We start from the raw sequence: 21,964 nt of genomic DNA, 5'->3' as shown, positions 1-21,964 counted from the left end.
TTTAATCTATTCCTGATAGCTGCACATTATTGTCTGAAACACAGATGGGATCGTGACTCCCTCCTGGAAATGTCGGTGGCCTCTTGCTCACCAGAGCTGGGCCCGTCTCTTGTGTGTCGCTTGTGGGTCTTGGCGGGTCTGCCCTTGTCTTCACTGCTCACGCTCGTGCAGGGGACGGTCCCGCCACCGGGCTTGTGAGTGCCTTGCAGGACACAGCTAAGATTACAGTGTCTCTGAAATCTTCACTAGGCCTTCAGTCAGAAATAATCACTCTTTTATTTCAGGGTACCATTAGCTCTTTGCACCCCCTCATTATGGTATCAATTACATAGAATGCGTTTTTATTTATTAACATGGTCTGTTTGAGGCCAGGGTGCACATCTTTTGTTCATCTTTGTGTCCTGAATGCTAGGACGATACCTGCCTGGATCACGGAGGGTGGGAGTGGGTATCAGTAAAAGTCTGTCAATCAGTGGATGTTCATTTCCAATGAAAATACAAATCCACCACTGGACAAATATGTGTTAAACTTCTAAAAAATCCTTATACAATGCCGAACATACATGTGACAAAGAATAAATACTTGTTGACTAATTTGTGATTAAGACTGTAAGCAAGGGGTGCCTGGGTGGCTCAGTCCGTTGGGCATCCAACTCTTGATTTCGGCTCAGGCCATGATCTCAGGGTCAGGGGATCAAGCCCTGTGTTGGCCTCCTCACTGAGCATGGAGTCTGCTTGTCCCCCCTCGCCACCCCCCCACCACTTGTACTCACACGCTCTCTCTCTTTCTCTCTCTCTCGAATAAATAAATAAAATCTTATTTTTAAAAAAGACTTTAAGCAAGAGGGAATAGCACCGCAGGAGATAGGTGTATAGTTGAAATATCAGATGCGAATGTTTCACTGACGTGTGCTAGAGCACAGAGTCCTGCTGTGTTATGATTTGGTGTAATGCGCTGTTTTTTTTTTTTGTTTGTTTGTTTTTGTTTTTTACTGCTCTGACATTAAGGGGGGGCACATGTATTTAAAGTGGGAAATTAATTGCCGGAATTTTGGAGGAATCTTTATTTAGGTTGAATTAGGTAGTCAAATTAAAAAAGAGAAAGGAGTTTCAGACTTACCCAAAGAGCTGTAGTCTCAGAACATGCATATCCGTGTGTGGGTGTGTGTGTGTGTGATCGTGTAGGCAAAACTTCCCATCGAAGCTCTCCTTATGTAACGTAAAGAACATCAGCAAATCACGGGCTTGCCAACATGAGACGTTCCTTACTAGTTAAGTGAAGAGTTAAAACAGTCTGACTGGTGTGGCATGCTGGTTGCATCTGTCTATATACACAGATATGCGTGCCCAGATGTACATATGCACACTCATTTGTGTGCGTGTATGTTTACGCAGTGAAGCTGCATGCGTTTCCACACCAGGGACAGACTTGTTCATTTATTCGTGTCTACTTGCCTGTTGTAGATCGATCACGTGTAACAAGTTGTTCAACGCACAGCAGATACTCGAGAACGACTTACTGACAGCCTCATCATCTTTGTATGTCTCCTTGAAATGGAGCAAACATTTTGTTCCACTTAAACATTTTTAAGAAGCACCCAGAGTCCCACAGCAGTGATGCATTTACAAGTTTTTGTTGGGGCATAGATTCATCAGCCACTTACAAAAATGTGGGTGTCGTAGGAACCCCTGAATTGGAGGAGGAAACCCTGAGAGCAGAAAACGTGTTTATGACTTAGAAAAAAGGTCTTGACCCCCAGGGCTCTCCAGACCATCTTGGACATGGCTCCAAGAGGAGTATTTCTAAAATACGTATCTGCCAGAAACACATACCCGCACAATTTATTTTTTTATTGATTGATTTCATGGCCTTGTTAGATGCTAAGAATCCAAAGATGAGTAAGATGTGGTCCCTTCCTGCAGGGCCTTCACAGTCAGGTGCATTAGTCTTTACAGTCTGGGTGGTGGGTGCTCCCTGTGACAGGCGGGTCCACGGGGCCGTGGCATTGCAGAAGAGGAATAGCTAAAACCAGACCCAGGGCCTGGGATGAGGGAAGACTCAGGGAAGTGTGGGGAGTCAGGTGGTCGTGAGTGGCTCCCTGCCATCCTTAGGACTACATCCTTCGCCCCCGAGAGGGGCTTACGAGATCTTCGCCTTCTGGCGGCTTTCTCCCTCCTCATTTTCAAGCATCAGCATGCACCGCACGTGTGGGTGGGCACACATGTGTGCACGTGCTTACACACACCCGCCGAGTGCTTCGGCTACGGAGAACGGAGCAGATCATGTTAGTAAAGCCTCAGGTGTCATTGGCTTCCATAAAAGAACGCTCCGCCCGCGACCTCTCTAATTGCTCGCCTACAAGTTGCGCTTCAACCTAGTGGAAACTTTTTTCAGTTTTCAACTTCCAGGGGCACACGCTGCCCTTGACCTCCGGAAGGTTACATCCAGCGTCCTCCCCCTTGGCCTCTTGGCCCCTCCTGTGTCACTTCACACGCATGCGACCTTGGATGGGTTCCTCAGATGCCCTCTGCCTCGATTTCCTCTAGTATAAATGAGATGACAATAGTATTATTAACACAGCCTTGTATCCACTGAGTTAATAGAGGCCGAGTGCCTGGCACAAAGCCAGGGCTGCACAGTGCTATTTAACTCTCCTGATCACTGTGTTTTAAAGCCATCTCTAACTTTGACAGCCCTCTTTCGTTCCCCTCCTGCCTCTCTGTCCGCCTTCTTCGTTGACTCCTCTTACTTACTCTGCCTCCCCTTCAGTGTTAGAGTCTCCGGGTTTGCCACCTGACGTCCTAGGTGGACGCGCTGTGATCCACCCCCACGGACTCTCCCGCCTCCCACTTTCCCCCAGTGTGCAGCTCGTCCCTCACCTGCTTCCAGAGTGCTCTATCTAAAGCTCAGACCTCGGAGTGTTCCTCATCTGCTAAAAACCCTGCCAGAGGCCCCCCTTTCCAGGACCGAAGCCCCTTTCCCTGGCTTACAGAACTCCTTCCGCCAGGGGCTCCGGCTGACCCTGCAGGACTTCTCTCTCTCCGTGTCCAGTTGGTCACCCAGAGGCATCCTGCTCAGCTCCTCAGATGAACCTGAGCCACTGGGCTCCGTAACTCACTCGCGGGGCCTTGCACTCTTCCTTCCACACCAGCTTCAACACCCTTTCCTCCGTGCCCGTCTCCTCGGGTGTTTGATGACTCTATGCTCGGTGCCCCATTGTACCCCACAGAGAAGTCCATCAGACCTCCAGAGCCCTCGATATGTGGTCTGTGTATGTCGGGGCAAGGGCTCTCTTCTTCTTTGACTGGTTGGTACACAGTTCAGACAGCAAACGAACGAACGAATGTACGGCCCCGGTGGTGGGGGAGCTGGGGGGCGCTTATAAACCGTAACGCCGGATCTGGAGACCGTTCCCAGTGCACTCCGGCTACGCGGATTCCTGTCTCTGCCCTTCAGGGAGAGACCTTCCCACACTCTTCCTCTGTGTGTGCATCGCAGATGATCCAGATTGTCCCAATCCTCTGTGCCAAGGGGAAGGTAAGGGGCGAGGTCAAGGTCATTTGATGTGTCAGACAAAAGCCAGTTCTCACTTTCATGTTCCACTGGTGGGAAAGCTCAGCACAGTGACGTTTAAGAACAGTTTTTACTCTTAAACTCTTTCAGACAAATAGCAGTCTGAACGGTTTTCTCTCTGTCCGTTTTGCTTTCCTTGATGAGGGCGGGCGTGACGGTTACATAAGCACGTGTGGCCAGTACCTCAGCCGCAAATCCTTAGGCACAGGATAATTTGTGAAGAAGCCTGTGTGGCATGGTCCCTGGGCAGTGCAACTTACAGCTTCCTTTTGCAAGCCAATAAATCTAGGGAAGTATGTCAGATGTGCAACAGATTTACGCAGGTTGTTTATTTAGTGTAAACATTTCTTTCTTTATGCATTTCTTTCTTTAGTTTTTAATTTGCCAGCACGTACCATCTCTGACAATTCAACGACCTTTCCGGAGTTAAGGTACAACTGCTGCGACCTGCATGAATTTTGTAGGGGACGTACGTTGGGAAGGAGAGGGCGAGCCCAGCCGAGCGGGAGCAGTGAAGGGCCCTCTGCGGGCGTCACGTCAGTCCTGCCGGTGTGTGCGCACCAAGGGTTCATCTGCCCTGCTTTGCTCGTGGCTACCCTGGCGTGTGGTTTCATCTTCTGGCTTTAAAAATGTGCTTCTTAAGTTGTATTTAAGAACAACGTGGAATACACTTAAATGTAAGGTTGGACTGTTGTTGAGCTTTTGAGTAGCATTCAGAATGAAGTCAAACCATTTAGAGACACAGTTTCAATATTGGGAGCTCCCTCTTTATTTAAAAGCTTTTTTTGGAAGTCTTCTAATAGAGGTTTGCTAGATTCCATGTATACCCAGCTGTGGGATTCATTCATGTGTGCTAAACTCCCCTGGTGACTGACTTTTCAAAAAGGAATATATTGATTTTTTTTATTCATACATAGTACTCCAATGAAAATACACACTTTCCTCATTACCTTTTTTTCCCCCATAAAATTAGTTCAGCTTTTGTCCCCCAAAAGGAAAATATTTTCCAAGAAGTGAATGTGATTGGAAATAAAAATAGTTTTGATTATGATGGAACTTTGGGACTTCACTGTTGAAAGAGGCATTCACTATTTTGATTGTTTTTATCTCGTCTGCTTTATTCTGCCACCTGATGGGTGTACTGTTCTATCTGGAGCACAACACGTTCCTCCTGCCTTATTTTTAACTCTCCTCTCAATGAAAAAGACAATATATATCAGCTTAGGAACATCTGAGGGAAACGGATGGTTTTTCAGAGTTTCTTTACTCTGAAATGAAAGCTCATGCTTTTCACTGTGGAGCTGGGAATGAAATTGTTATGGATGTGCTCGTACCGTATCACTGTCTGTTACGCTCCGCTCCCACGTTCACGTTTTTATCGCTGCCGGCATTTCTGATGCATCCAGGTATTAAACCCTGTAGTTATTTTGCCAATCATGCCTTTGATGGAAGGGTTCCAACAGTTAAACTCCAAGTCAGGAAAAGAAATAGTTTTACTTCACATGGAAGAATTATCTTGAATGAGAGCTAAGGGATTCAATCATAGGTTAAGATTTTTACAGAAAAGCTCACAGATAGAGTCTTCAGCTATCTATCCACGAAGCCTAAAGCAGACAAAACTTTCTTTCTCCAAACTCCCTCCAGGGCACACACCAGACTCAAACTCATACTTTGAGGGGCACCTGGGTGGCTCAGTCAGTTAGGCGTCTGCCTTTGGCTCAGATCATAATCAATCATAAATACAATAATTTTAAAAAACTCATTATTTGAGTTCTATGCCTGAGTTGCCAACATGTAAAATTTTTATTTTTTATTTTTTACGTAGGCTCTTTGCCCAGTGTAGAGCCCAACGTGGGGCTGGCGCTTGAACTCACAACCCTGAGATCAAGACCTGAGCTGAGATCAAGAGTTGGACACTTAACTGACTGAGCCACCCAGGAGCCCGCCAACATTTTTAAACTGATACCTCTCTGCTCCCTGTTGTTCCTGCAAAGTTTCATTTCTTTCACTTTCCTCCAGTTTTGATTTATTGTCAAGAATATTCTCTCTCTCATTTGTTTCCCTAAAACGACCTTCCACCGTGTGCCTTTTACCTTCCCCACCCGGGCCTGTGATCTCCATTCTTCACTTTTGAGTTTACTTCTCTTCCTCCATAACTTGGAAGGCCGTCCAAAACTTCAAAAGTAAAATAGCTCTCCCCTGTGACTCTTAAAACATCTGTTCGGGTTTGGTCCAGCAGGTGTAATTTGCAGTTGCTGGCCTTCCTGTTGGGGATGTGTCTTCCAAGGTGGGTGTCATGTAGATGGCACTGTGGCGGGAGACACCTGGACCTTGGGCCTGGCTCTGTGCAACCTTGGGTGAGTTATTGAAACCTCAGTTTCCTTATCCATAAAGTAGGATAAAAGTACCTCCTTCACGGGGTGGTTGTGAGGAATGTGCTCCGCATACATATTAGGCTTTCAGAGAAGCTGGCCCCTTTCTCCCTGTCCTGGCTCCATGGTGAGCGCTGTGTGTAGCCCAACCGTCTTGGACGTCAGGGGCGTTGGGAGACATGAAGTGAGTTGAAACAGTCTCATATCCGCTGTGTGACAGTGTCTAATTGTCTACCACGTGGTACTGTTAGGGCACAGAGTGAAAGTGTCAAAAAGTTCAGAGAGATGGAAGACTTCTGGGAGGTGGCCCTTGAGTTGCATCTTGATGGGTGTGGCCATTTGGAGATGGCGTGAGTAGAGGGGGACAGGGGAGGAGAGCACGGGCGGCCCAGAGCCACTGTGGTTCTTCTGGGGGTGGGGGGAAGGGCCTAGTGGCAGAGCTGTGGGACATGTTGTTGGAAAGTCTGAGCTGGGCCAAATTATGGCAGTCTTCAGACATTGGGCAGAGGGGTTTAGAACATAATGGGGAGCAGGACTGCCAGAAACTGTGTTGTCCTGATTGAGTGGCTTGTCTTTCAGGGTGGCAAGGAGAGAGAGTCTTTATGCCTTTTACTTTCTCCAGTGTAGTGAAGGGCTTTTTAAATTTTATGTAGCCCACTATGAAAAAAGTACAATGTCATGTGTACACACGTGCTTCTCTCTCTTTTTTTTAAGATTTTATTTATTTATTTGAGAGAGAGAGAGAGAGAGAGAGAGAGAGAGAGAAACAGCATGAGAGGGGAGAAGGTCAGAGGGAGAAGCAGGCTCCCCGCTGAGTCTGATGTGGGACTCGATCCCAGGACTCCGGGATCATGACCTGAGCCGAAGGCAGTCGCTTAACCAACTGAGCCACCCAGGCGCCCACCCACGTGCTTCTCTATATTTGTGTCATGAAGTGAAAGATGTGTAGAACAGTAATTACTACGGGGACTGCACAGAGCGGCTGGTGTAGTTTGCAGGGTCCAGTGCACCATGAGGACGTGGCCCCTTTTGTTCCAAAAGCAGGAGAAAAGTGCTACTCAAGGTCTGTAAACATATACTTTTCCCTTGCTTCCACGGTCTTCCTCTTTCTCCATGGTGTTTTTTATGTGCTGTTACCGTCATTCAAAAGAAAGGAAAATTAAACTAAAAATGGTAACTAGGATGGACTTTGCCCTTCATTTTTCTATTGTGCAAGGCCAGTCTTACACGCGGACGTAAGAGCATTGACCTCGCGCGTGTCTGCACAATGACACAGTTTGCATTTCTTAGCTCGTACCTGCGTGTGCATTCTGCTCTCACCAGACAAGTGGAAATACTGTCCTACAACTCACTCAGCTGCTCACCGCACTCCTTTACCTGCACACAGTCTACCAACACTCCTGACCGGCGGCGAGCTGGTGAGTGAGGAAGGACTGAAAAGAAAGGAGGCCAAGTGTCACCACCTATTTCCCTTCCATGCCGTGTTGTCATTTCCAGCAGAATGCTCAACTTCTCCAGGGAAGTCACACAAGTAAGAGAGAGCAAGCCAGGAGTATCCTTGGTCTTTCATATTTCCTAGAGTGCCAGCGGACTCTTTCCTCCTTGGGAGCAAGTTTTGGTTTTCATGGCACGTGTGGCTTTGAGGGGCCATCAGTGACCCCACTGCCCCCGACTCGGTTGCAGGCATAACACGCTTCCCTTGTACTCACTCTGAGTCTCGACAGACAGACTCCCCCACCCCCACCCCTCGGCCTCGTGCAAAGACTTGGCTCCCACGCCCATGAAGCTGACCCTGGTGTCACAATCCATTTTTCTGGTTTCTTCTATTTTACTTCAAAACCACTACTTAAAACTCCTTAAGTTGATGTCACAATCCACTAATGGGTCATGACTGGCACATCAGAAAGCCTGCATTAAAAGTGCAGTCAAGAATGGATAAAGAAGATGTGGTCCATATATACAATGGAAGATTACTCGGCCATCAGAAAGGATGAATACCCAACTTTTACATCCACATGGATGGGATTGCAGGAGATCATGCTGAATGAAATAAGTCAAGCAGAGAAAGTCAATTATCATATGGCTTCACTTATTTGTGGAACATAAGGAACAGCGTGGAGGACATTAGGAGAAGGAAGGGAAAAATGAAGGGGGGGAAATCGGAGGGGGAGACGAACCATGAGAGACTATGGAATCTGGGAAACAAACTGAGGGTTCTAGAGGGGAGGGGGCTGGGGGGATGGGTTAGCCTGGTGATGGGTATTGAAGAGGGCACGTTCTGCGTGGAGCACTGGGTGTTATGCACAAACAATGAATCATGGAACACTGCATCAAAAACTAATGATGTATTGTTATGGTGACTAACATAACATTAAAAAAAAAAAGCGCGGTCAAGCCATCTAGTTTCAATCGCTGTATCTGTATCTTGCTTCCAACACTCGCCGCCTGGGAACTTTAGTGTACTTTCGTTGTCTGTACATAAAATGCAGGTAGTGTCAACAATTACTTTATAAAGTTGTTTTGGGCATCAAATGAGTTTCACATGTAATGTGCTTAGAACAATGCCTGTCATATAATAAGCATCTGATAACTATTAGCTAATCATCATTGTTATTAATATTGTCACTATTATTACTGCCTTGCTCTAGGTAAATGCTGAAGAAAAAAAATGTTTCCTGACCAGATAATAAGCATTTCCACCCTATTCTAAAAGAGATATTTTCTTAGGTTTGCCAGTCTTTGTGTTTTATCTTTATTGCAAGTATGTGAAACCATTATATGATAAAATAAAAGTTAATTCTTACCTACTTAATGCAGTGGGAATACTTAAAAATTATAGGTTGATGAAAGATCACTTTATTTCTGTTTTCCCCTCCCGAAGATGAAAAGAAGTAGATTATTGGGGGGTACCTGGGTGGATCATTCAGTTAAGATTCCAAGTCTTGATTTCAGCTCAGGTCCTGATCTCAGGGTCGTGAGTTCAAGATGTGTGTTGGGCTCCACACTGGGCATGGAGTCTGCGTAAGATTCTCTCTCTCTGCCAAGATATCCATCGACAGATGAATGGATAAAGAAGCTGTGGTATATATACACAATGGAATATTATGCAGCCATCCAAAGGAATGAGATCTTGCCATTTGCAACGACGTGGATGGAACTGGAGGGTGTTATGCTGAGTGAAATAAGTCAATCAGAGAAAGACATGTATCATATGACCTCACTGATATCAGGAATTCTTAATCTCAGGAAACAAACTGAGGGTTGCTGGAGTGGTGGGGGGTGGGAGGGATGGGGTGGCTGGGTGATAGACATTGGGGAGGGTATGTGCTACGGTGAGCGCTGTGAATTGGGCAAGACTGTTGAATCACAGATCTGTACTTCTGAAACAAATAATGCAACATATGTTAAGAAAAAAGAAAAAGAAGAAGATAGCAGGAGGGGAAGAATGAAAGGGAGTAAGTCGGAGGGGGAGACGAACCATGAGAGATGATGGACTCTGAAAAACAAATTGAGGGTTCTAGAGGGGAAGGGGGTGGGGGGATGGGTTAGCCTGGTGATGGGTATTAAAGAGGGCACGTTCTGCGTGGAGCACTGGGTGTTATGCACAAACAATGAATCATGGAACACTACATCACAAACTAATGATGTAATGTATGGTGATTAACATACCAATAAAAAAGATTCTCTCTGTCTGTCCCTCCTCATGCTCATGCGCACATGCACGTGCGCTCTCTCTCAAAAACCAAACAAAAAAAAAAAACCCCACAAGTAGATTATTGGTATTTCTCAATTATCAGTTAAGAAAGAAGCAAGGATAATTGACAGATACCATTCCGTGAGCTTTAGGAGCCAGAGTTATTCCGTTTGGAAGGAAACTATTAGATGACGAACTTCAGTCATAGGCAAAAATGCTAGAGGAGAATGTTTTCTATCTTTGCGAAAGTACAGCAGGCACAGATTTTTGTTATAATACAGACTAAATCTCTAAATGAAAGAGTGCAGATTCTGGTGGATGCTGGTGAATACGTGTTGTTGGAGCAACGTTAAGTCTGAGCGAGCAAAGTGCGGACTGATTTGTTTTGACCTGTCTTCATCCTTAAGAGTTTCATAATAAATAGTACTATTTTGAAGCTAATCTGTATATTTCCCATCGTTAATTGAGCCTATTGGGATCACTTTTCCCATTGATGGTTTGACATTTTTTTGTTTCCTTGATCCTCTCAAATTTTGTACTAAGTCAATATATAGTCACTTTATATCTGAATGTTTATATCAGTTGCCGATATGTGGGCATATCTGTGGTTATATAGTCATCTTACGATGGAATTCAGTTGACTCACTTAAGTGGATTTATCTTAGGCTGTTTTAAGTAAAACAGATTTGGAACATGATACATATTGCAGAGAAGAATATCTGGTGCAAAAATTTATTTCTGTCTACTATTTATTGACAACACTTCCTTGAATTATAGAGTTTTTAGAGATATGCTGAATTGAGCATATTGTAACTTCCCATTGTATGTTAACCAAAGCAAAGTTATATCTTTAGCAGGCCATCAATTCTGACAAAAATTTTATCATCCTCTCCAGAAATTACTGTGGAGCAAATATAAACACCTGCAATGCTAAGTGTTCAAGAGACCTCGCTTTGATTGTCTCAAGCAAATAGAAGCATGCTATCTGTAAAATGCCAAAACGGTTAGATTGAAATGCTCTCACTCAGATTTAATGAACAGTTCAGGCATACTACCTGCACCAAATAGATGAGATGCAAAATTATCCAGTCCCTTTATTCAGAATGACTGGTTTGCGCCAACGTGCTTACTTGCCCTGCGGGTCCCTCTCCCCTGAGTGAGGACCGCAGTTGACAGACTCTCCAGCACCTGTCTCAGGATTAGACTCACTTTAAAAGTGGTGATTCTGGCTTTATTCTTCCAGTGGAGTATTGGCATTGTTGAGCATATTATTTTAAAAAGTGTATTATTGCTAGTTGTTGAAAGCGTATGTTGGAGTCTTAGATTCTCAAAGGAGTACTTTAGTAATAATTGGGATTAATAGCCAACTTTTGAAAACGCAGTCTCTTTTCATGTTTGAGCTAGGTATTTAATCCCATAAGTATATGCCATCTATGTAATTTGGAAACAAATATGTAGAGAAATGTTTCAGTCTTCCATCTCAAGTTTTATGGACTGCAGTTAGAGTTAGAAAATTTTAAATCCTGGTTTTTCCTCAGTCTTTGGGTCTTGAGATTCCTTGAATGAATTCTTAGTAGTTTTCTGGAGTTAAGGAGTCTTTTATTTCTCTGAGATGATTGTTAATGACCAAATCAGTTAGGTCTGCAGGTTACCATTGAGACAGATTACCATTGAGACATTTAGCTAAGGTTTAAACTCCAGGACATGTCTGCATAGCAAGAGCAATTGGTATTTTCGTGACATACAGTTCTAGTAACATTTGTGTTATCAAGATGAAGATGGTCTGCTTTGGTTTAACTCGGTCATGAGTGGCTGGGGGAGCAGTTTGAGTTTTTGCAAGAATGCTTGGATTTCATTAGACATGCTTGTGCACGGGGGACATAGGTTTAGCTACAGCTTTATGGTGCGGACATCTGTGACAAATTCATTGGAAGCCGGGAGTTAGAAAAGATGGGGTTTGACACCTCTCCCCACCCCACCCGTTCAGCCCTCCCTACCTTCATGGCCTCAGGCTTCTGAGTTCAGTCTTACAAGTTTTCTCAGCTTCACAGCGAATCATCTTGGAAGAGTGGTCCACACTCCCATCTTCACTTCCTCACCACTGTTTCAAACCATACCCCAATATAATCTGATCTTCATGCTCTACTGAAATTGCTCTCACTTCGTTGACCAGATCACTGGGATGCCAAACTGGAGGGCACTTTTTATTTTTTTTTATTTGAAGATTTTATTTACCGATTTGAGAGAGAGAAAGAGCATGAGCAGGGGGAGGGGCAGAGGGAGAGGGAGAAGCAGGCTCCCCGCTGAGCAGGGAGCCCGATTCGGGACTCGAGCCAGGACCCCGAGATCATGACCTGAGCCAAAGGCAGATGCTGAACCGACTGAGCCACCCAGGCGCCCCTGGAGGACACTTTTTATTTTATTTATTTATTTATTTTAAATTAAATTAAATTTAATTATGTTATGTTAGTCACCATACATCATTAGTTTTTGATGTCGTGATCCATGAGTCATTGTTTGTGTATTGGAGGACACTTTTTAATAGTGATTGCTCCTTTGTCATTGCTTTCTCTTCCCCCTGGGCTTCCCAGACACCTCGCTCTCTGATTTTTTTCTCATAGCTGTCATTATTTGTTTTCAATCTTTGTGAGTTCCTCTTCTGCCCATCCCTTAAACATTGCTTCCTAGAATTTTGTCCCCGGTCATCTTCTATTCTCATTGCAAGTTACTGTCCAGACCCATGACTTCCTTTGCCCGCTGCATTCACATATTCCCCAAATCTATGCCCTCATCCTAGAACATTACCCCAGTCAACAGATCTGTATCTCCAACCGCTTACCTGACAACATCTGTCGAGTTGCTTCCCTGGGGACTCTAACCAGGACATCCTGTTCAGAACTCATCATCTCGCTTCTGTCCCTCATCTTGGTAAATAGCTCTACTAACCATGGAGACCCCCGCCCCCCCCCCCCCCGGGGGCCGCAAACCTGAGAGTCCCCTGCGGCTCTTTCACTTCTCCCCTCCCCCACCCAGGGGGTCCTGGAGTCCCGGGAGTACAGCTTTGTGTCCCTGGTGTCCCTCTGCCCATCCCACTACCACTGCCTTCACGTGGGAGCTACAAGTCTGGCGCAGACCACGGTCCCCCTGAGCAGGGCCTGTCCTGCTGGCACAACGGATGCGCGGGACCCATCCTTTCAGGCTTTACTTCCCATCCCATTCAAGCCTCTTGTTGCTTCTGTCTGACCCACATTCCGGGCTTCCCTTCCTACAGTCTCAGCCAGGCTTCTCACTCTGACCCGATACCTCCCACCGGGCAACCCTCCTCCAGGACAGTCCCCCACCCCAGCCCCTCGGGTTGCTCTTCATCGTCTGTAAGACCAAGTTCAGAGTCTGTTCTATCAGACAAGTTTTTCCAAATCCTTCCCCACCCACCCACCCTTCCCAGCCCTGCAGCCCATCCAACTGCAGTCCCTGCCTCTCGGGCTTTGCACACACTGATCTTTCTGTCTGGATGCCCTTCCTCGGCTCCCCAGGGACGAGTTCCATTTGTCTTTGGATTTGTAGCTCCTGTTTCTCAGAAGCTTTGATTGTCCCCCTCTCTGTTCCCCCCTTTCCTGCCTCTGTGCACTCTCTCCAGACAGCCTGTGCAGCCCTCACTATGCTTACTCTGTGCCGTTGATGTTCTCCTTCGATTCCCCAGCAGACAGAGAGCATCTTGGTCATCTTTCTATGGCTGGCATCCAGCACGGGCCTGAGCATGAGGAGGTTTGGTGGACATCGGCAGGATGAATGAACAAATGAATGAATGAACAAAAAGTTGAGGAGTTTAATAGAACCCAGTATTTCTATTATGTGCAAGTACTCTGTTTGTTACCAGAAGAAAATTCCTAGAGTAGCGTAGTAGTCTCAGGAGGGCTGGCTGTGTTACAGACTGGAACACACAAGGTCGTTTGAAGGTAATTGGACCAGCCAGAAATTCAGAACAGGAACTGAGAATTTTAGGCCACTTATTAAGTAACTTCAAGTCACTGGGGTATAAAGAGGAACAATTCAATTATTCTGATAAACTAAAACTAATTTGCAGTGCAATTTTTATAAGGTAACAAAATTAGAAAGGAAAAAGTAAAGCCCTATATTCTTATTGACTTAGGCAAACCTAATCGGAGGTACTTTATTATTCTTAGTCCCGTGTATCTGATACAGACTTTAGTCTATATAGGTTACAAAATGGTTAAGAGTCATGAATTCTACGTATTGTAAATGTGTGCTTCATTCTTTGTCCTCTGAATATTTCTGATTTTGATGAAAATCATAAAACGTCTGTATCCAAAAAAAAAAAAAAAAGATTAAAAAAGGAACGCAGGGGTAAGAACAAAACTCCCCGTGATCTGGACAAATCAGTGGTAATCATCCTGCTTCTAAGTTCTGTCTGCACTTGAAAATGTCATTGCACCCATTTAAATTCAAGGTAAAATAACCATCTTGGTTAAGATCAAGTCTACGCAGGCTTCCCAGTCAGATGTAAACCTCAGTTGTGTCGCGGGTGGTATTTAATACCCTGCCGTGGGAGTCAGGGAATAGAAAGAAACCACATATAAACCGCGGCCGAGAATACTCAGCCTGTATAAGCATATGGATAAAGGCGTTTCCCTGTAATATTCTAAATTGCCAAAGAAAAATACCACTTGCGATATTCCCGTTTCTGGGAAGAGTTTCCATTTGGGTTTGTAGGACATAATGAAACACATGGAGAAGATTAGTGATTAAAAAACATTCGGGTTATATTTCTGTACTGCCTCAGACACGCTCAGAATATGTGCTGTCATGTGCTCTGATTCTTCCTAACGATAATACCCTTTAAGGCCGAGGAGTGCTGTGAGGAGGGTACTGTGTAAGTCCTACAAGGATCGGGGCAGGGTTGGCCAATAGCCTCTCATAAGGAAGCATTATCACATGTGGATGCCTTCTTCCGCTCTGCCTCCCTGCTTGCTGAACATTATGGGGGCTGCCTCACACTGGGTCAGCTTTTGGGAAGTGCTTCCTTTAAATTTCAATAAGATATGATGGTGGTAGTCTATATCTACAGAGAGTTTATGTATTAGAAATTGGGTGTATTTCACATGCGAATAGTATTCCCATTAACATTAGCTAATGAAAATAATTTTTATGTCACCTTCTTAACCATTTTAATTTTAATTCTGTCTCTGATGACTGATGTGACACATAGATAGGGTGCATAGTTTTTCTTGCAAAAAGGCCTATATATATATTTTTTTCTTCCTAGAATATTATTTTATACACTGAGAGCTATAAACTCCTTGTTTCCCCACATTTTTTTTCTCTACTTGGTTTAATGAGCTACATTTTAAAATTAACGTTTTGTTTCTAATTTACCATTTCTTTATGAGGCAATCTCGGTAGTAAATCATAGGAAAATGTTTATAGTCACATTAAACTTTTCTTGCTTACATGTGGAGCTTCCACTTAATAGATATCTCATATTTCCAGAGAGTACTCAGAACTGGGCACTGTGCTGTGATTTTTCTTCTTATTTGTCCTGATAAGTTCCCACTGATTTCAAAACATGGAACTCATCAAAATATGGCTTACAATACTATTTAAAAACGATTGTTAATAATTGTAGTGAGGAGGTATGCTTTCAACGAGGTGGTTGGGCTTTAATACTAATTATCACCAATTCCGTGCACCTGCCATTCATTATCTGGTAACTTTTCTTACTTGAGAATGTCCGAGTCCTGTGACATTACTAGACTGAGCTATGGATGCCCCGAGACTGGGAACCCTTCTGTTTCCACCCCTCTAGCTGCAGAGGCTAAACAAGCATGAGCATCTGTTTTCCCTTTCTGTGGGGAAACAGATTCCTATTTATGAGAAACTCCACAGTAATGCTGCGAGCACTCCACCTCAGCAGCTCTGCTTTCATTTTTTTTCTGGGCAATAAAATTCATAAGGGGTAAGTGAAAAATAATTGAGGAGCATTTTTATTTTTTACTAGCATGTTTGCTATTGCTTTACGGCGTAATATACCCTAAAGTGTCTACTCACGAGTCAAACAAGAAAGATTAGAGCTGCATTTGGGTGGATGTGCATCCAAGCATTGAATTTGATCCTTAGTAGAATAATTGAATGAGAGCAGTTTTGTGTAGCAAATTTATCCCCGCTCTTTAGTTTGTTAGCAAATGGCTTTTATTACAAAGGTTTCGGGGTGGGGGGAGAGGTTAAAAAAATGGAAATCCCTTTCCTGTTGGCAGATGGGGGGGTGGTGTCTGGGGGCGGTGGTGGTTGGTTTCTGCACTGCGTAAGGGAGTGAGAAGGAGAAGTAATAACAGAGGAAGAAAACAAAAGCCGGAGGACTTGCAAGGCTTTTTCGGACCACCGCCTGAATGGCAGACGCATGGTGTATTAACTTCCTGTTACTGTGGTAACGACTTACCACAAATGGAGTGGCTTGAAACAACGTACAAATTCTTTATGGCATGGTCCTGGAGGTCAGAATCCCAACATGGTCGTCACTGGCTTGTAAGCAGAGTGTTGGCAGGGCTTTGTTCCTTCTTGAGTCCCTAAGGGGTAAAATTTGCATCCTTGCCGTTTTCAGTTTTCTAAGGTTGTCCGCAATTCCCTGGCTTATGGTCCCCTCCCTCTTCAAAGCCGGCAATGACCAGGCAAGTCTTTCTCACACTGTGTTGCTGGGCCCCTGATTCTCCTGCCTCTCTCTTTCATTTATGATGACCTGTGTGATTACACTGGGTCCACAAGACTAATCCAGGATCATCTCAGGGTCATCTGATTACCAATGGTAATTCCATCTTCAACCTTAATTCACCTCCGCCATGCAATGCAACATATTCACCATTTCTGAGGATTAGGACATGGACATCTTTGGGGGGCTATTATTTTAGCTACCACAGTATAGCATACATAGTCGATCCCTGTGTAGGTGGCACTCCAACCTTCTTTCTCTTCAACCTCCATATCCCCCTCCTCATCCGAAGGCTATACTGCCATGTAGGGCCTGATGGGGCATCAACCCTGTAACAGCACGAAGAATTAATGGGCTGGGCTAGTGGCTTTTAAATGGTATGCTCCTATATTTCATCCCTGTGCAGCAAATGTTTCTGAGTGCCTGCTCTTCATTCTCTCAACAAATACCCTTTGAACACCTACGTGCTGAACTCCATGACGTGCTGGGGATCAGCACTGAACAATATGGGCATGCTACCTGCGCTCTTGGAGCTTACGGTTTGGTGGAGACTGACAAACACTGAAACACCAAATAAATAGGAAAAGTATCAGCTCATAATAGATGCTAGGCAGAGGATTAAAAACAGCAGTATGAATGACTGGGTGGCTACTGGAGTAGGGAGGAGGAAGGTTTCTGAGATCTGAATGGCAAGGAGCAGCCAATCATGTGAAAAAAGGGGAAAGAATATTCCAGGCAGAGGGCATAAGAAGTACAAAGGCAGGAATGAGTTTTCTGTTGGAGAAACAGAATGTGGCTGGAGTGTAATGGGCAAAGGGAGAGTGGTATGAAGTGTGTGCCAAGAGGGGGGTAAGTGGCTGATCACACCCTTGTAAGCCATGGTAGAGACCTTGGGTTCTTTGCATGATGGAAAGACATTAGAGAGTTTCTAAACAGTTTTTCTCATTTATTGAGATCACTTGGCTGTTTCGTGGAGGATGAATTACAGGATAGCAAGAGGGAAGAAGAGAGACACTGATGTGTAAGCTTTGCAATGGCCCGTCCTGCAGAGAATGGTGATTAGACCAAGTTGATAGTGGAGACAGAAATTATATTCCCAGATTTGGGATATATTTAAAAGGAAACTGAATTGACAAGACAACAATGGAATGGATGCAAGGAGTGAGAACAATATGGAAGTGAGGATAACTCCCAGATTTGGGGCTTAAGGGGCACTGCCGTTTCCTGGGGTGGGGAAGAGAGCTGATGAGCAGTTGGTGGTGGAGGGGAGAGGACAGATTTCTGTTTTGACCATGTTAAGGTTGAGATGCCCATTTGATATCAAAGGTGAGATGTCAAGTTAGACAACTGGATATATAAGTTTTGGGATCTCTGAGGAGGCTGATCTAGGTTAGAGATCTAGGCGGCTGGTGTTCAAACCATGATCTTTTTAAAAAAATTTTTTATTGTTATGTTAATCACCATACATTACATCATTCGTTTTTGTTGTAGTGTTCCATGATTCATTGTTTGTGCTCCACGCAGAACGTGCCCCCTTTAATACCCATCACCAGGCTAACCCATCCCCCCACCCCCTCCCCTCTAGAACCCTCAGTTTGTTTTTCAGAGTCCATCGTCTCTCATGTCAAACCATGATCTTGATGAGACCATCCAAGGAGAGAAGTGGACCCACGATGCAGCTCCGGGTGGTCCAGCACTTAGAAGGTGAACAAGAGGAGCTTGGGTTGGCCAGGGAGGCAGCAGCTGGTGGTGCTGCCAGAGCGTGGAGAGCTGAACGGAGAAATGGAGAGCTAGAGACGGACTGATCTACAGATGGACTCCATCAGGCAGCTGCATGGGGATGAGGGTGCAAGGAGTAAACCAGAGGTTGAGGACGCAGGCATGAGATGGGAGCGAGCACCGTGGACTCTGCAGGTGGGCTGTGATGGAAGTGCCTGCACAGGATGAAGGGGGTGTGTGCTAAAGTGGAGCTGGCGTTGTCCGTGGCGTTGTACTCAGTGCTCAGGCCACGGTGGGGAATGGCTCATCGCCTGGGTACTGAAACTACTCAGGTGGTGGATACAGGATGGAGAGGGACAGATGGGCGAGGCTTCCTGCAAAATGAGACACTCAGTGGAGAGACTGAGGATTTATAGGAGATTAATCATATCAATGAAAGTTGTATGAAAACCGGGATGTCCGTAGGCTCAGGGGAAGTTTTGGAAGAGCAAATTCAGTACTTGGCGGAGTGCGCAGGGGCTGGGTGGGAGGGGCGCGGAGCAGGAAGCGATGGAACCATGAACTTATCTTTCCACTTAAATTTCAATGAGCATTTATTGAGGACTTACTGTGGGGAGTGCACCGTGCTTATTCTTGGGAAACAAGGACCCACAGGCAGGAAAGGAGCTACAGGGCAGGTACATGGAAAGATAAATAGCCCATGTGTCTGTAAGTTTTCCAGAAGCTGCTAAGCTTGTCAAGAGCAACCCTTTCAGGTTTTCCAGAGTGATTTTTTATATGGTGGATCTTGAAACATATTTACCCATCAATCAAATGAATGAAATCTACCTATTCATTTAAAAACAATGCTTCAGGAGATGAACCATGAGAGACGATGGACTCTGAGAAACAAACTGAGGGTTCTAGAGGGGGGTGTGGTGGGGGGACGGGTTAGCCCGGTGATGGGTATTAAAGAGGGCACATTCTGCGTGGAGCACTGGGTGTTATGCACAAACAATGATTCATGGAACACTACATCCAAAACTAATGATGTAATGTATGGTGATTAACATAACATAATAAAAAAAAAACAATGCTTCATTGTTCAGTGTCGTCATTAATTACAATGTGGTACCACCACACCCAGCAACTTACTGTGTGTTCGGGTAACATTTCATGATATGGGAAATGCTCATGAAGTGATTTTAAAGTCAAAAAACACTTAAAAATTATATATACAGTAAGATCCCACTTTTATGAGTGTGTGTGTGTGTGTGTGTGTGTAAGGGAGAGAGAGAGGGAGAAAAAGAAAAAGGCAGGGAGAGAGAGTCCGTTGTCAAATTATTAGTGGTGCTTATCTCTGGGTCATGAGGTTAGAAGGATGTTTGTTTTCTTCATTTTCCAAGCTTTCTAAAATGCATACATATTATATAAACAATGTATCATCAATACATGCTGTGTAAAAATATTTTTCCTCTAGCAATTCTTACTTCTCTGTTTTTAATTTTATGACATGTATAATAAACATTAAAATCCTAGTAGGCTTTCTCTCATCACAGAGTAATTTCCTGGCTGTTCTTCCCTTTTTTTTCCCCACCATTTATTCCTGTGAATTCCCTGCTGACCTTCCCTTCTTGCCCCGTGCCCCTGAAGGAGATGGCTCCCACATCAGTTCACTGATGAACAAGACTCTCCACCCACACTGCAGACGGACACGTTTGTCTCTTTGTTCTCTCTGTCGCCATACATGACGTTGAGTTTTGTAGATGTGTCCCTTTGCCTTTTATATCCTGTGGCTGCCATTTTCCATTCCTGTGCCCTTTCAATCCTATTTTGTTTGTTATTATTGGTTTTGTTTTTCTTTTCCTATGAAATGTTTATTCTAAAACACATCTGCAAGTCATTCATAGCTCTGGTTGGATCAAGTTAAGCATTCCATTGGATGTGAGTATTTAAGAATGTATTCCTTTCGTATCTGTAGGTTTCTCTTGGTAGTGTCTTTGAAAGCAAGTGTAACACTTGGATGCCCAAATGTCATCCAAAAATGTCATGTACTCAGGTCATAACTAGAGCGCAACATCTTTCACTGAAGGTTGACTCAAGGGCCATTTTCGGGACGAGTATGATTACTGTCTTCTAAGGTAATCCAGAAGGTAGCAATGAATGTCAAATATGCCTAATTTTCCTTTTAAAACTACACTGGAGATAACATTTGATAAATTGTGCAGCCTTTTTTTGAAATTTGCCTCTGCACGTTCTCAAGGTTATGAACTCCACATGTGACTAAGGCAGAATTTATTTGTATAGTTTCTGCCATTGTTTCCTTGAGTTCCAAGTTCGCCAGAGCTTGACGGAGAGACCAAGAGCTTACCGTATATCTGTTGACTCCCGGTTTTGTAGACTTGATGACTCCCTTTCACTTTTCCTGCTTTATGACAATAATTGTGAGCCCTTTTCCGAGCCCCTCGAAGTAGCCTTCCCTGCACTCTTGCTAGGTCAAGGACGGCTTTGTTGAGTGTGTAACCAAAACGCTGGGCATTTCTTTCTACATCCGTGAGGCTGTCAGCACACTTTCTATTTTGCTTTCTATATTCTTTCTTCTGATGTTGCTGAGGTTTTGGCTGAGATGTCACTGTGGATTCATGTCCTCAGTTGTAAGACAAGACCAAGTCAGGACATAATCCTTGGATATGCTGCATGGGCCATGTCTTTGGGGAGGATTAGTGCTAGCGATAATCCAGAAGAGTTGCCAGGGCTGCCATCCTCATTTGGTGATGATGTCGTAGGGATTCCCGTATACATGTATATTTTCAGTTTTGATACACATGTAAGATGATTTAACTGAGAAAACTCTAGTTGAATGAAAAATTACTCTGGATTGCTTAAGCATACAAGAGCTGAAGGAAAGAAGGGGTCACTGGGTGGAGAGACTTTGTTGGATGATAGGAAGAACCAGTCTGGGATTAAATGATTGCTGTAGATAATCCTCAAAATGAGTTAATCCATGTGAATTAATCTAACAGGTATAATCAGCTTTGAGGGCAGCTCTGTTGTCCCTGGTTTTTAAAAAGGAGGCTAGAGAAGCTAATATCCAGTCAAGTTACAAAAAAGTAATTAAAAAGGAAAATGGTTTCTCTAGGAGAAACAAGAAGGGCTTGAGTTTGGTTATATTTCCTCTCTCCTTCCCTCCCTTTTTCACTTGGTTATATGTTCTGAGTGCCCATGGCGCTCTGCTCCAGCCGTTACCTGTTCTAGCATTTCCTCCAGGGCAGTACCTTACTGGGGGTGTGTATACATCTCCAAATATACACTCATGGGTCTGTAAGCAACCTGAGCGACATCTCATGTATGTCTTCGGTGGCCACCGTGACTCACATGGCGCCTTACATATACTCGATCCCCCACGAATGTAAAGGGATGTTTTCCATTTCATCCTAAATAACGAGTGACTTTTATAACTTTAACAATATGGAGTGCTATTATGTGACACATGTCAGATAATCGTGCTCTGGGAAACAAGCTTCCAATGGAGAAATAGAGGAGGTTTTAAGATAAAAGATGAAACCATATTTTCTAAACTGCAGGGCGAGTTCTGTAGTAGATTACCAGAGAAGGAGGTGAAATCTCCATCCCTGGAGATCCTTAAAAATTGGGCAGAGGAAACATCTGTGAGAAGGACGGAAGCCTTAAGCCTATTTGGGGCACACAGAATCACAAACTATTCTGTGATGCTTTGATGACTTGGCCTGGAGGAGAGAAGACTGAGGGGGAAACAGGGAAACTTCTTTGGATACAGAAAACAGCTATCGTTGCTTTCCGTGGGAAAACAAGTCACGGGAGCTTAACCTAAAGCCTTAGAGATTTAGGTTACATTTTACGGTTAAGGATTTTTGAGAACTAGGCTG

General features: G+C 44.4%; 1 protein-coding gene across 1 annotated transcript in view; it reads left to right on the top strand.

Annotated features, from left to right (window-relative positions):
* Positions 1–21,964, top strand: part of DCDC2 (doublecortin domain containing 2) — a 147,260-nt gene that overhangs the window by 102,732 nt on the left and 22,564 nt on the right. The gene's annotated exons all lie outside the window — the stretch shown is intronic.

Source organism: Eumetopias jubatus, unplaced genomic scaffold (assembly GCF_037043125.1).
Source record: "Eumetopias jubatus isolate StellerSeaLion01/CBP00866 unplaced genomic scaffold, mEumJub1_p1.0 scaffold_6, whole genome shotgun sequence".
Taxonomy (NCBI): Eukaryota; Metazoa; Chordata; class Mammalia; order Carnivora; family Otariidae; genus Eumetopias; species Eumetopias jubatus.
This window is presented reverse-complemented; position numbering and strand designations above follow the sequence as displayed.